The sequence below is a fragment of the Pteropus alecto genome, unplaced genomic scaffold, assembly GCF_000325575.1.
Source record: "Pteropus alecto unplaced genomic scaffold, ASM32557v1 scaffold146, whole genome shotgun sequence".
Taxonomy (NCBI): Eukaryota; Metazoa; Chordata; class Mammalia; order Chiroptera; family Pteropodidae; genus Pteropus; species Pteropus alecto.
Window position 1 is genome coordinate 17,882,174 of NW_006442107.1, and position 12,217 is coordinate 17,894,390.

The 12,217-nt window shown below is 32.2% G+C and overlaps 1 pseudogene; it reads left to right on the top strand.

Annotated features, from left to right (window-relative positions):
- The first annotated feature begins 2,994 nt into the window (after nt 1-2,994).
- LOC112469319 lies at nt 2,995-3,113 on the top strand (annotated as a pseudogene).
- The last annotated feature ends 9,104 nt before the right edge of the window (nt 3,114-12,217 follow it).

The following is a 12,217-nucleotide window of genomic DNA, read 5'->3' on the forward strand; positions in this document are numbered from 1 at the left end:
TAATTATTAGAACAGTAATTATATTTATGTTATCAATTCACTATCTCATTGCAGTTATTTCACACTTTGATTTAAAAGTTACTATAAAATTCCTAGTGAAAATTTACCTTTAGTTCAATGTAATTCAATCTAAAGTAATCCAAAAGTTAAGGTAAATCAATATTGAGAGATGGGAAAAACAAATACATTCCCATAATGGTGCAAAATGTCATTGTAAATTTTCCCTGAGAGCAGAATGAATCATCTCTGTCAGAATTGCAATGTATCTCTATTTCCATTTTTCTAGCATTTTACTGTACTAGATTCAGAAATTGAATACTAGGCATCTCCTACTACTAACTACTAATAAGAAATCAACTATTAAGCAGATCTTGGCATTGAAATAATAATGTAAATTCCAATCTTATTATTTTGATTATTTTTATTATCTGAAAATAATTATAGATGAATAGATTTGAAACTCAGATGTTTAAACTATATTGTCAAAGGAAGTGACAAGGACAGGGTTAAAGAGGATGGAATAATACAGAATAGAACTGAGATGAGATATGTGGGGTAATTACAAAACTAATGAGCTAGTTAATCATTCTGAGAACCAACCATTGCTTCCATTTGCTTCATCTGGTGGGAGGTTTGAATAGATGACTTCTAAGATTCTCACAGGATCTAGGATTCTGACTCTGCAATTTAGTATAATTTATGATTTGGATACGTGATTAATTAGAAAGTTTGAGAAGTATATTATGTCTTTTAGGCACTTGCAGTAATGCTCTCAGTCGCCTAAGAGGAAAGAGTTATTATCCAAAGTTCTTAGCTTATTATTGTGGAGTTCTGGATCAATAAACAGAAGAGGATGGTAAAATGTCCAAAACCAAGCAATATATACTAAGTGTTCTCTAATGAATTATTTTTCTGTCTCACTTCTAAAATGATTTTCTAACATTATCAATGTATTTATTGTACCAGTCAATGCAAGCAAACTAAAATTTTGAATGAAAATAAACATAAAAAATAAATGGACTGATTTATAGATTAGGATGAATTATCATTTTATTATTATTATTATTTGAGGGTGTTAGGGAGAACGATTTATTAACTTTAATAGCTAGTGGATAATGAAATCCACTCTGACTTCCTGGAGTTGTGTGTTCTATGTGACAGTCCAGTGATCCAAAGAGGTCATGGATCTTTACCTCACTAGCTACTACACTCTCAGCCTAAAAGACTAACTTTATTCTGAGGGGTGCCTAATCCATTAGAGTATACATTATAAGACTATATATTTGGAACAGTGGAATGTAATTTAGTAAAAGAAAAGAGAAACACAAAATGTTTCAATACTATATGCATATATGCATACTATATGCATTCTTTACATTTGTATTTTTATAAAACACACACATGCATATACATATATGTCACACATATATAACATATATTTATGTGCGTATATATTATTTAAATTTATACATTCAAAATCAAAGATTAATTGTTATTTCACACATATATAACATATTTATGTGTATATACATATTATTTAAATTTATACATTCAAAATCAGAGATTAAATTGTTATCGCTTATTCTAAAGTGATCATTCTTCATTAGCTGAGACAAACTTTGTTTACATTGGTAGTCCTGGCATGAAACAATAGATTCTTCCTCAACTGTAAAGAATACATAATGTCAGTTATCCCTGTGAATCATAAATTGAGTGTGGTACATTCCTACCAAGGACTTTCTTTAGCTGTAAAAAGTTAAAGGCCTAATGTAGATCTTAGGGCTTCATGTGAATGTAAAAAGATGTGCAATTTTTTCAGTGAATTCAAAGTGCATTCCATTAAAGTATCATTTAAATAATTGTTCCAGAGGTTTTCAATCAAGTTAAAAAATTTCTGGTTTTCTCTTTTCAAAGGTAATACATAGTCAAGACTTGATTGATCCATTCACAATATTGTCAAAATGGATGTATAATGCTGAAAACAGCACAAATAACATATTTTAAGTTATTTGGCAGAAAAAAAACCCCAAACCCAAAAAACAAAAAACAAAAACAAAACGAAAACCTCAGAATGTATTTGTACATTTTTTAAAAACTAAATTTTTATTTGCTTTACCTTACCTTTTGAATTGCATCAAGTCAGATTAGGATGACCGATATAAAAAAAACTAGTTTATATTTCAAAGGAAATTTTGACTTTTTACACAATCTTAAAGTTTAGTTTTAGAAAGAAGTTAAGCAATGACAGCAATGGTAAGCTGAAAATAGCTAATACCGATAATCAATTAAGGTAAGCTGCCCTTTTCTGAGACTTCAGGTTAATGTTACAATATTGTGTTCACTGTTTTGATCTGGTAGTTTATTTTTTCTAATTCAAATGATCTCTGCAGCAAAGACTTCTTGTGAAATAACTATTACCTTCCAGATTTCCTGTACAGAAGTTTATCTTGATTTTTAACTCACCCCACAGTATGATCCCATTTGAAAAAACTCAGAAAGTGTTTGTTACTAAGCGACTGTCTGGTATACTGTTAGAGGCATTACATATAAGATTCCATTGTTATGAGACCCTGATGGAATTTATTTGAATTTGCTCAAAGACAAAACATTTGTATTTGAGCTTTCACCACTGTATTTATGCTCACGTGAAAAACAAAATGAAATGAAATGAAACCCATAAAGTTAGATAAGTATATCTGAGACATTGGCATGAGAATTTGTTGGTTACGTGTGGCTATGTGTGTATATATGTGTGTGTATGTTCATCTGTGTAATTCATTCCATATTAGTCTTATGTATTAATGTTGAGTTAGCTTGCTATGAAGTTAAATAAAATTAGAATGACCAAGTTTCACTAGAATCTACCAAAGACAAGTTGGCAGGTTTTGGGTAAGGCAGGATCTTGAATGATTTGGTGAGTGCGATGAGTTTTTAAAGTCTAGAGTCATTTTTAGGTGGATTATTTAATGTCAATTGGCAAGATCAGAAAATTTTGTCTATGGCCATGCTACCCTGAACAAGCCTGATCCTGTCTGACCTCAGAAGCAAAGCAGGGTCGGGCCTGATTAGTACTTGGATGGGAGACCGCATAGGAGGACCAAGTGCTGTAGGCATAAAAAATAAAAAAAAATAAGGGATTATAAACTGACAAGGTCCTTGCAATCTGTGAGGTCAACCAAGGGTTGCCTCGCTTAAACAAAAAAAAAAGGAAAGAAAATTTTGATTTTCTTTTGTTCTTGTTTCTCTGCTACATTTAAAATCGGGTATTTAAATTTTACAAAATGTGATAGTGAAGACCCTTATCTTTTTAGTTTTGGAATCATTTGTTTCAACAACTGATTGTTAACAGCACTCAAATCTGTGAGCTATCTAAGCTGGAATGTATCATTGGGAAACTTTCTTTTTATAAAGGGTTTAAAAGCTTTCTAGCTTATTCTATTAAAGAAGAAGTCTTGAAAATAATCAAAGACACAAATTGATTATGATTTATATTTTATGAGAATGATAGCAACATAAGGTCAACCAAAGAAACAATATTTTTTGGAAAAAAATCTTAAAGCAAATTATACGGTCTTGTAAGGTGAAGATGTAGGTAGGTCACCCTCTACAGATGGATCTGTATTTCTATGATGCATTCTTAGGAGTTAATTGAATGAAGAGGCAGATTGATTTGTAATTTTAGTACAATGAGTAATAGTGAAGATTTATATAATTATACTACTATTATTAATATTTTAATACAAAGTCCACCTTTCCTTAAAAAAATGTGAGCTTTGGAGTAAACAACAACAAAAGTACTTGTATATATCTTCTTATCTTGGGTATATTGCTTAGCTGTGGACCTTAGGTAAATGATGAACTTTTCTGGAAATAATTATAAATAATAAATATAAAATTGGAATTATAATAAGGCCATCATGAGATGTTTTCTTATTTATGAAGAGATCAAAATTAACATTGATATATGTCTTGCTTTATTTATCCTTCTTGTCCAACTTCCCAAACCACTCTGCATCTTCCTTGCATTTGCATGACTCCACACCTTTGTCCATGGATTCCTTTACCTACTGTACCTTTTCCTCTCCTTCTTTGCCTACTTTCTATTATCCTTCAAGATTCAGCTGAAGAATTATTTCTCTTGAGACATCTTTCTGCTCTCAGAGCACCCTATGCTTTGTTCTGGTAGAAGACTTTTAAGTGTTCTAACTATTTATTTACTTCCCGTCTCCTACACTAGACTCAGGGATCATTGAAGATAGACACTCTCTCAAATTCGTTTATATCTCAGTACCTAGCATAGTATCTTACACTTAGGAAACTCCTAACTAATATTCATTTCTTGAACAAATCTTTATCACACATCATTTAGTTGGGCTAGGCACTATACAAGGTGCTGAGGCCATAAGAGCGGATGATATAGATGCAACACTCCTCTCCTAGAACTGTTAGATTAGTGGGGGAGACAGACACACATTAAAAAAATAATCAGACAGGCATATCTTTACAAAAAGTTCTGAATGCTATGCTTTTGGCCAGTTCAAGGAATGAAAGAAGGTCCAGCAAGAACGCCAATAGCAAGGCATGAGATTGACAAACCTGCAGGGCCTGACTGCTTAATGAGGTCTTTGGATTTGATTGTGAATACAATGGTCAAGCACTGAAAGTTTTATGAAAATGAGTGGCACAAACATTTTTGTGTTTTGAAAGCATTTCTCTGACTTCTGTGTGGACAATGATTAAAGGGTCCCAATAGTGAAGGCAGAGAGATGAGTTAGGAGACCGTTGCAATCATGTAGGTGGGAGATAATGGTGGCTTGGACTAGAGACATGGTGTGGACGTTAAAATGAAATGAACAAATTTAGCATGTATTGTAAATAAATGTGAAAAAATATTTTTTGAAATTCATGCTAATATTGCACTATTAGGCTAGGACACAATATAAATATGGCTTGGTTAAATTTCAGCTTCTCTTCATGTTTGTAATATGATTGTATGCTTCATTTCACTTAATAAAACTCATTATCAACACCAAATATTTTAATACAATAGGCAGAACATAGCAGAAACATTTTAATTGCCATAAAGAGCATAAGTAACTATTACATATTTTTATTGGCTAGGGAATTCAAATAGAGCAAAATGTAAAAATACAAGGCATATAGAATTAAAAAAAAGAGATCATTCGAATTTTCGAGATAATAATAGTCACAAATATTTAGTGACTGCCTACTATGTATGTGTTGGGCCCTTATGATTTAGGGTCGATTCTTATCTCCATTTTTCAGATGAGAAAAATGAGATTTAATGCTACTGTCTCTGAATAAAGACAGCAGCAGTATTCATAGTTAAACATTAAGAAAATTTTCATAATTTGGATATCTAAGAAATATTTTTTCCCATGTACATGTGACAAGATCTGAAGGAAGAATCAGTGCACTTACATTGAGAAATACATTTATTATTTGATTAAAATATATTCTGGGTTAATTTGGAAGCAACTATGGCCAATATGAAGTTTTTAGTGGTTATCAGAGGGAAAGTAGAGAGGGGAGTTAGATAAGGGTAAAGGAGGTCAAACATATGGTGATGGAAGGAAATTTAACTTTGGATGTTGAATACACAGCACAATATATATGATATATTATTGAATTGTACACTTGAAACCCATATAATTTTATTAACAAATGTCATCCTAATAAATTTGATAAAAATAAAAAATAATATTATGATGAATGAATTTTGCATGGAAATATTATTTTAGGAAAACAACGTCACTAAATAAAGTAATTTCTGCTCTAATATGCACACAGAGTCCATTAACCTTTTACATAAATCTGAATACAAAATTTATCCATAAATCTCTTAGAACAAAACATGCAAATGAAACTTCTTAACATTCTCTTCTTTCCTTCTCTAAAATCACAAATGGAATTCTTTTTTAATTCATTTAGACAACAGCTACTGTATTTACTTAATCTGAACTTTTGGCAAATAACAGTAAGATGCATTCCTGAATAACAGCTAATTTCTCACTATTTACCACCCATGCACTATAGGACATCTGTTATATGAACAATGCACTCTAATATTGAGCCATGTCACACTGACCTTGGGAAGTAATTTTGCTAATGAGTGACAGAACCGCTGAACTATGGAAAGCCTTTTCTGATAAAGTCATACAATTAGTTTTACAAGAAGGCAATTTTTCATGTCTCTTTTTGCACAAACACTGAAAGCTACAACACTCTTATCCCACATAGACCCAGAACGACAGGATTCTAAATAGTAGCTGATTGGGCTGTGAACCTAGTACATGCTCAAAATGTTGCCAGCTGTTGGCTTGAGTGTCCTGCATTGTCAAGACTAAATGGATTGAATAAATTGGACGAGGAGGTGTCATTCTAGTTCATGCTGATATCCAGATTTTGTGGATCTTACTCAAAATCATTTCTTTCACATTATATTGACAGGTGGTTGTTGACTCACAACATTTGTGCCGTTTTATCTCTTGTTAACTTGATAAAACTTAATCTATTCATTATTATTAAATCCAAACCTTTAGCTTTGATAAGACAATACGTGTTTTGCAACTCTTTGACTATCATAAAAATATTGTTCAACTGAATAAATATTTAATGAACACATCAGGTCCGTATTCTTACAAGGTAATCACCATACCATTGTTTGTACAAGGATTAGTACTTGGCGTCTTAGAAAAACGTATTGAACTATTCTATTGTTAAATTTAGAGTTTTCAAAGGAACTAGGCTTTAACTTGTAAATATATAATACTCTTTTGTGATGTTCATATAGCTAAGAATTTATTGAAAATTTAATTTTGATGATTTAGGACATATCATGTGCACTGTAAAGATAGATAAAATTATTTAGAGCAAATGAATGACTATTTGGAACGATCTAGCACTCTGAGTATTTAGGAAATGCAAAAGTTTAAAATTTGACATTTGAAGGGAAGGTAATTATGTATATCGATATTAGAGAATTTCTTCTGTCTCACTGCAAAAATATTTCTATTGTTATAAGGTTAATTACATGAACAATACAAATTTTTCAGGCCAATTATGAATAATAGCAACTGAGAGTCAGAAAGAACAGCTTCACATAATTTTTCTCAATTTGTTTTGTGAGATAGGTATGTTTTTTTTATTGTTCCCATTTTTCAAAGGGGAGAAGAAACAATATTCATAGAGCTCTAAACTTTTCAGAAATCCTTGAATGTTTATTGAATAAAGTCTAGAATCATTATTAAGGTCATAAGCTATATACAGTCAAATTCCTACAGACATTTCTGGCTTTATTTCTGCCACCCCTCTCCCTGTACCTTCTTTCTCTCTACCAAAATAAACGAAAACATGAATTAAAATAAAAATAAAATAACCTCATTCTATAACCCCAATGTCAAGGTTACACTGTGATCTCTGTGCCTTCATTCATAGTGTTCCATAGCCTAAAATATAATGCACCCAATGTCTGTTTTCAATATTTCAAGACACAGTCAAAGATCACTTCATAGCTGAAGTAAACCTGCCTACTATGTAATATCTCATTTCCTTCTTCCATTATCTTCTCTTTTTGTGTACTCTATAACATTTTAGTGGGCTTAATTGTTTAAATGTTCTTTCTTTTCTCCTAGAATATATCAGTCTTTAGGGCAAGCTAAGTGTTAGCCTATAGTTCATAGTGCATTAAATACAATTACATTAAAACATTAAATGCTAGGCACAAAGTATAAGGTGCAATATTGGCTCAAAAGGGTGGTTGACAAGGAAAGAGGGGCTTCCAGCTTACATTTAAGAAATTCCTAGGTAACAAGTTTTTTCTGACAGTAGTTTTTGGAATGCACAGGAAAAAGAAATTAGCTTTTAAGTCAAAGCAAAAAAAACAAATAAAAGATAAAAAATAACTAATAAAAGCTTCTTGTGACAAAGTTTTCTTTAGTTATGTGATATACATGAAGTGTTGTCTCCCTGGAGGTTATTTTTAAGCTCAGTTTAGAATTTTTCTAGGTCTTTTTAAAGGTCTTTGCTTGGAAATGTGTTCTTTGATTGAATATAAGATGTGTTCCATCTAAATGTCAGGAACCTATTTACCTAAATAGGTCTGGACTAAAGACACTATGTTCATGCTTTTATGTAGCCCTACTTCATCTTCTGACCCTTTCATTGACAGAAATTATCCCTCTAATCCCTTGAGATTTTCATTAATTTAAAAATGTCCACTTTACGAATTACTGCTCTTTTTTATTGCCAAAATATCTTTTGCAATTGTCTTTTCTTCTAGAAAGGTTTTATGTGTATGTGTTTGCAAGATTAACTTCTAATACTTACTTTCTGCATCTTTATTCTATTCAACAATATTCATTAATCAAGATATCAAAGGATGTTATTTTCATAGCACAATAACTGTTTTTCCACTGTCTACTTCTGAAGTATAGTGGTTACATTGCCGAATGACCTAAGCCTTATATGTTGGTATGATATTAATCATTATGAGAGGTAAAGCTAGCAAAATCATAAGTTGAAGATAAGCTTGTTTGCGGGGGGCAGTCTACTATTCAGACTTTGTGTGTACCCTGAGAGAAATTTTTATTGCACACTGTGACAATAACACATTCATAATATGAGACAAAAAAGAACTTGGGCTCAGTGTTTAAGACAGCAATTCACAGCTAGCCATAGAATTAACACCATACACTAGGAACAATTTTAACATGAAGTACAAGTTGGAATTGTGGCTTTCTAATTTCATCTGGTTCCTGCTGTCTCCTTAGAAGCAATTTATTTCACTTAAAACTTTCCAGAGCTGCTGTAAGTCTTTATATGATTAACAGAAGATGAATCCTGAATAAACAAAGTTTCAGTGAAAAAATAGATTGAGGTATTTTAAAAAAACAAACAGAAGTTCTTGACCTAAAAAACTTTGAGTGGTAGGTTTTAAAAATAATTCAAACTCATAATTTATATAAAACCTCTGGTGTATCAATCAGGGTCTTAGAAGGGAACTGTATCCAGCTCAGTTGGTTCAAGGGACTTTAATTAAAGGGGCAACTTACAGAATGAGTGGGGTTAAGGGACAGAGAAAGATCATTAAGCACCCAGAGACTTTCAACAGCAGTAGGAAGCTATTAATAACTTTGGATCTGAAGGGATAAAGATGGGAATAATGTTCCTTGATGTCTGATGGAGCCAAGAGCCAAGGACCAGGGGGACCTGACAGGAGCTATAGTCAGAGGTGGAAAGGGGAGATGTTATAACCACTGTCCAAACAGGAACAGCAAGGGAAGAACTAGCACAGCCTTTTTCCCCTCTGCCCTAGAATCTCCTCCTGATACTTTGCACTAAGCACCTGGGGAGAAAGGAGGAGAATGAAAAATACATGGGAATGGGTGAAGCATGGTGGTGGTACAGGGGAATATCAACAGAGTTTAAGTGTCATTTTAACATTTCGACTACAAAGATTCTCTATTTTGACATTCTAACTCTTTCTGGGGATGATCTTTGATATAATTTTTGAATGAGAAACAGTTTCATGCTGTGTAATGATATTCTTCCAGGAATTTTATTTCCATTCCTTATAAAATGAAATAATGTTCTTTTCATCAATGTCCACAATAGGAAACTGTACTCTAAGATTTCTAAGGTTTAAAATGAAAAATTTAAGGGACTTCTTTGAGTCTTTATCTTTTGACTTTTCATAGTATTTGATATTGATGATCTTCTCATTCTCTTGATACTACTGATTACCTTCTGTTCAGAATATCTTTGATAGCGTCTTATTCCTTCAGTATTCTACTTTATTCTGGCTCTTCCTGGAGGTTATGAAAAATAGCCTATTTCATTTCTCTGAGCAGCAAGTATGGCTGTCTGTCTGCAATATTAGAATCTAGAATTGTTATATTTTCATCCCCAAAGCAAAATCTGCTCTGCCATTATCCCCTTACAACTCACCTGGATTATACTATAGTCAAGAGTTTATGTGTTGATAAAAAATTGGTGGGAGGGGAGAGAAAAAGCCAGATCTTTGCCTATGGAAGGTGACTATGGAAGGTGACATGCAACTTTGCTGTTGCATGTTTGGTTACATGTACTTGAACCCTCTGGTCCAGAAGGACTCAGAAATGTCCCTCACAGCAGTCCACTCCCTGATTCACATGAGACACTTAGAACTTTTTAGGCATTGGGGCTTAATATGCCCCTTCACAAGTGTCATACGCCAATCCTACTGTTATACGTGTATGTCACCTTGGGTCTTAGAGTTCTAGAAAGCCCTCTACTGTTCTATTGTGCTTTCATCTTCAAAGTATTCCATCTACTCACTTTGATGAAGGTTCTCTACTTCTTCGATTCCCTACTCTAGCCGCCTCTCTGCTCCAGCACCAACATTTCCTGTAACTGAATTCTATCTCTTTTCCCTTCCTAGCGTTACTTCTGTTAAGAATACCATCAAGTCCTAAATGTAAACCCCTGTGAAAGTATGTTTCTTTTCTAATTTTTCCACTGCTTAACTGCAACACCTACCTCTGTATCTAATATGTGGAAATCTTATTATAAGAACTGTTCAATAAATAAACAAATATATGATTTCACAAATTTATATATTAATTTTGACTGCTCTTTATTTCTTTTCACTAAATCTAATTGTTTTAGATTTTATGGATAATCAAATTTATTATTTACATCTGTATGTAAATCAGTCAATCATAATTTACATCTATATTAAAAAATTTTTTTGAAATTGTAAAATCTTCTATCACTTGCTTCCAGTTTTTTATAATCTTATAACTTCTACTCAAGCATCAGGATTAATTTTCTGAGTGTAAGTCAAAGTTTCAATCCTGTAATTATTCAAAACAATGGGAAAAAAAGCTGAAAATCTGTACACAATTTTTTTAACTGAAATGAAAGTATCATAGGTTATTTCTATCATTTTTTATTTTTCAGCATTTTCTACACCTTATGCAATTATCTCATATTACTAATATGGATAATAAAATTAATCAAACAGGCTTGTTCCTTAATTGATTTTTATGTAAAGCTATCTATAAATTGGTTATCCAATGGAGTAAACAAACTCAATGGATTATAAAGGACTAGAAAAAGAAGTCACAGATGAGTGTTGAAAATAATTTACTTTATTTGGGAATTGATTAAAAGCTAGTTTATAATGATTCAATTAATATATTCTTATTATCTTCTTTGATAATATATCTGTTGATGAAAGCTTATGAGGCAAAGACATATATACATATATTTGATTCAACATCTACTAGAACATAGATCATAGGGTCTGCTACATTCTAGGAATTATTTTACCCATTAAGAATATGGCTAAGTTCTCTGACTTTGTGGGCCTTTATTTAGTGAGAGAAAACAAACATTAAACAAACGAATTTTTTAAGACAATTTTAGGTAGTAATAAGGAAGTAAACAAACTAATGAGATAATGTATGTTGGGGAAAGAGGAATATTATTTTAGACTCAGTGGTTAGGGAGAGCTTTTCTGAGATATAAAATTGAATTAAAGCTGAGACTTAGAATTATGAAAGGAAGCAAGCCATGTAAAATCTGAGGCATGTAAGTCTAAGAAAATGTTAATATAAAGTGTTTGCAATTCATCTCCTGAGTGTAGTAAAACTAAAAGTGTTGTTTATGCTGATGAAACAGTTAGTGCAAAGACCCTGGGGTGGCGAGAAGCTTGATGTATTAAAAAATAGAAAACTCATGGTACGATACATATAAACAGAGAAGGAAAATGAGAGTTAGAGAGTGAGAGTGAGAGAGAACAGAGCAATTAGTGTGGATTCTATGGTAGTCATCTAGGAAAAGTAACAGTGGCTCGTTCATGCAGCTCAGAAGAAAGCCCCAGATAACAGGTTGGTTTCAATGTTTAGCAGTAAAGTTTAGCAGTAATGTCAGTTTCTAAAGAACTGTTATTGGTGTGGGGCCAATAAGTATAATTTTTCGCTTTATTCATCGAGATATCTGGGGCCCTGAAAAAAAGAAAGAAGGAAGATTAAGGAGTGCAGTGAAAATGCCTTACGAAATTTGTCTGGAGGAATTTTATACTTTCATTACCCCTGGCCTTGTTGCCGGTACTGATATTTATGTGATGCTAAAATATTTCGATCAAAAAATTACATTATCAACTAAATATTTTAAATTGTCAAAAATAAACCTTAAATATTAAATATATAAA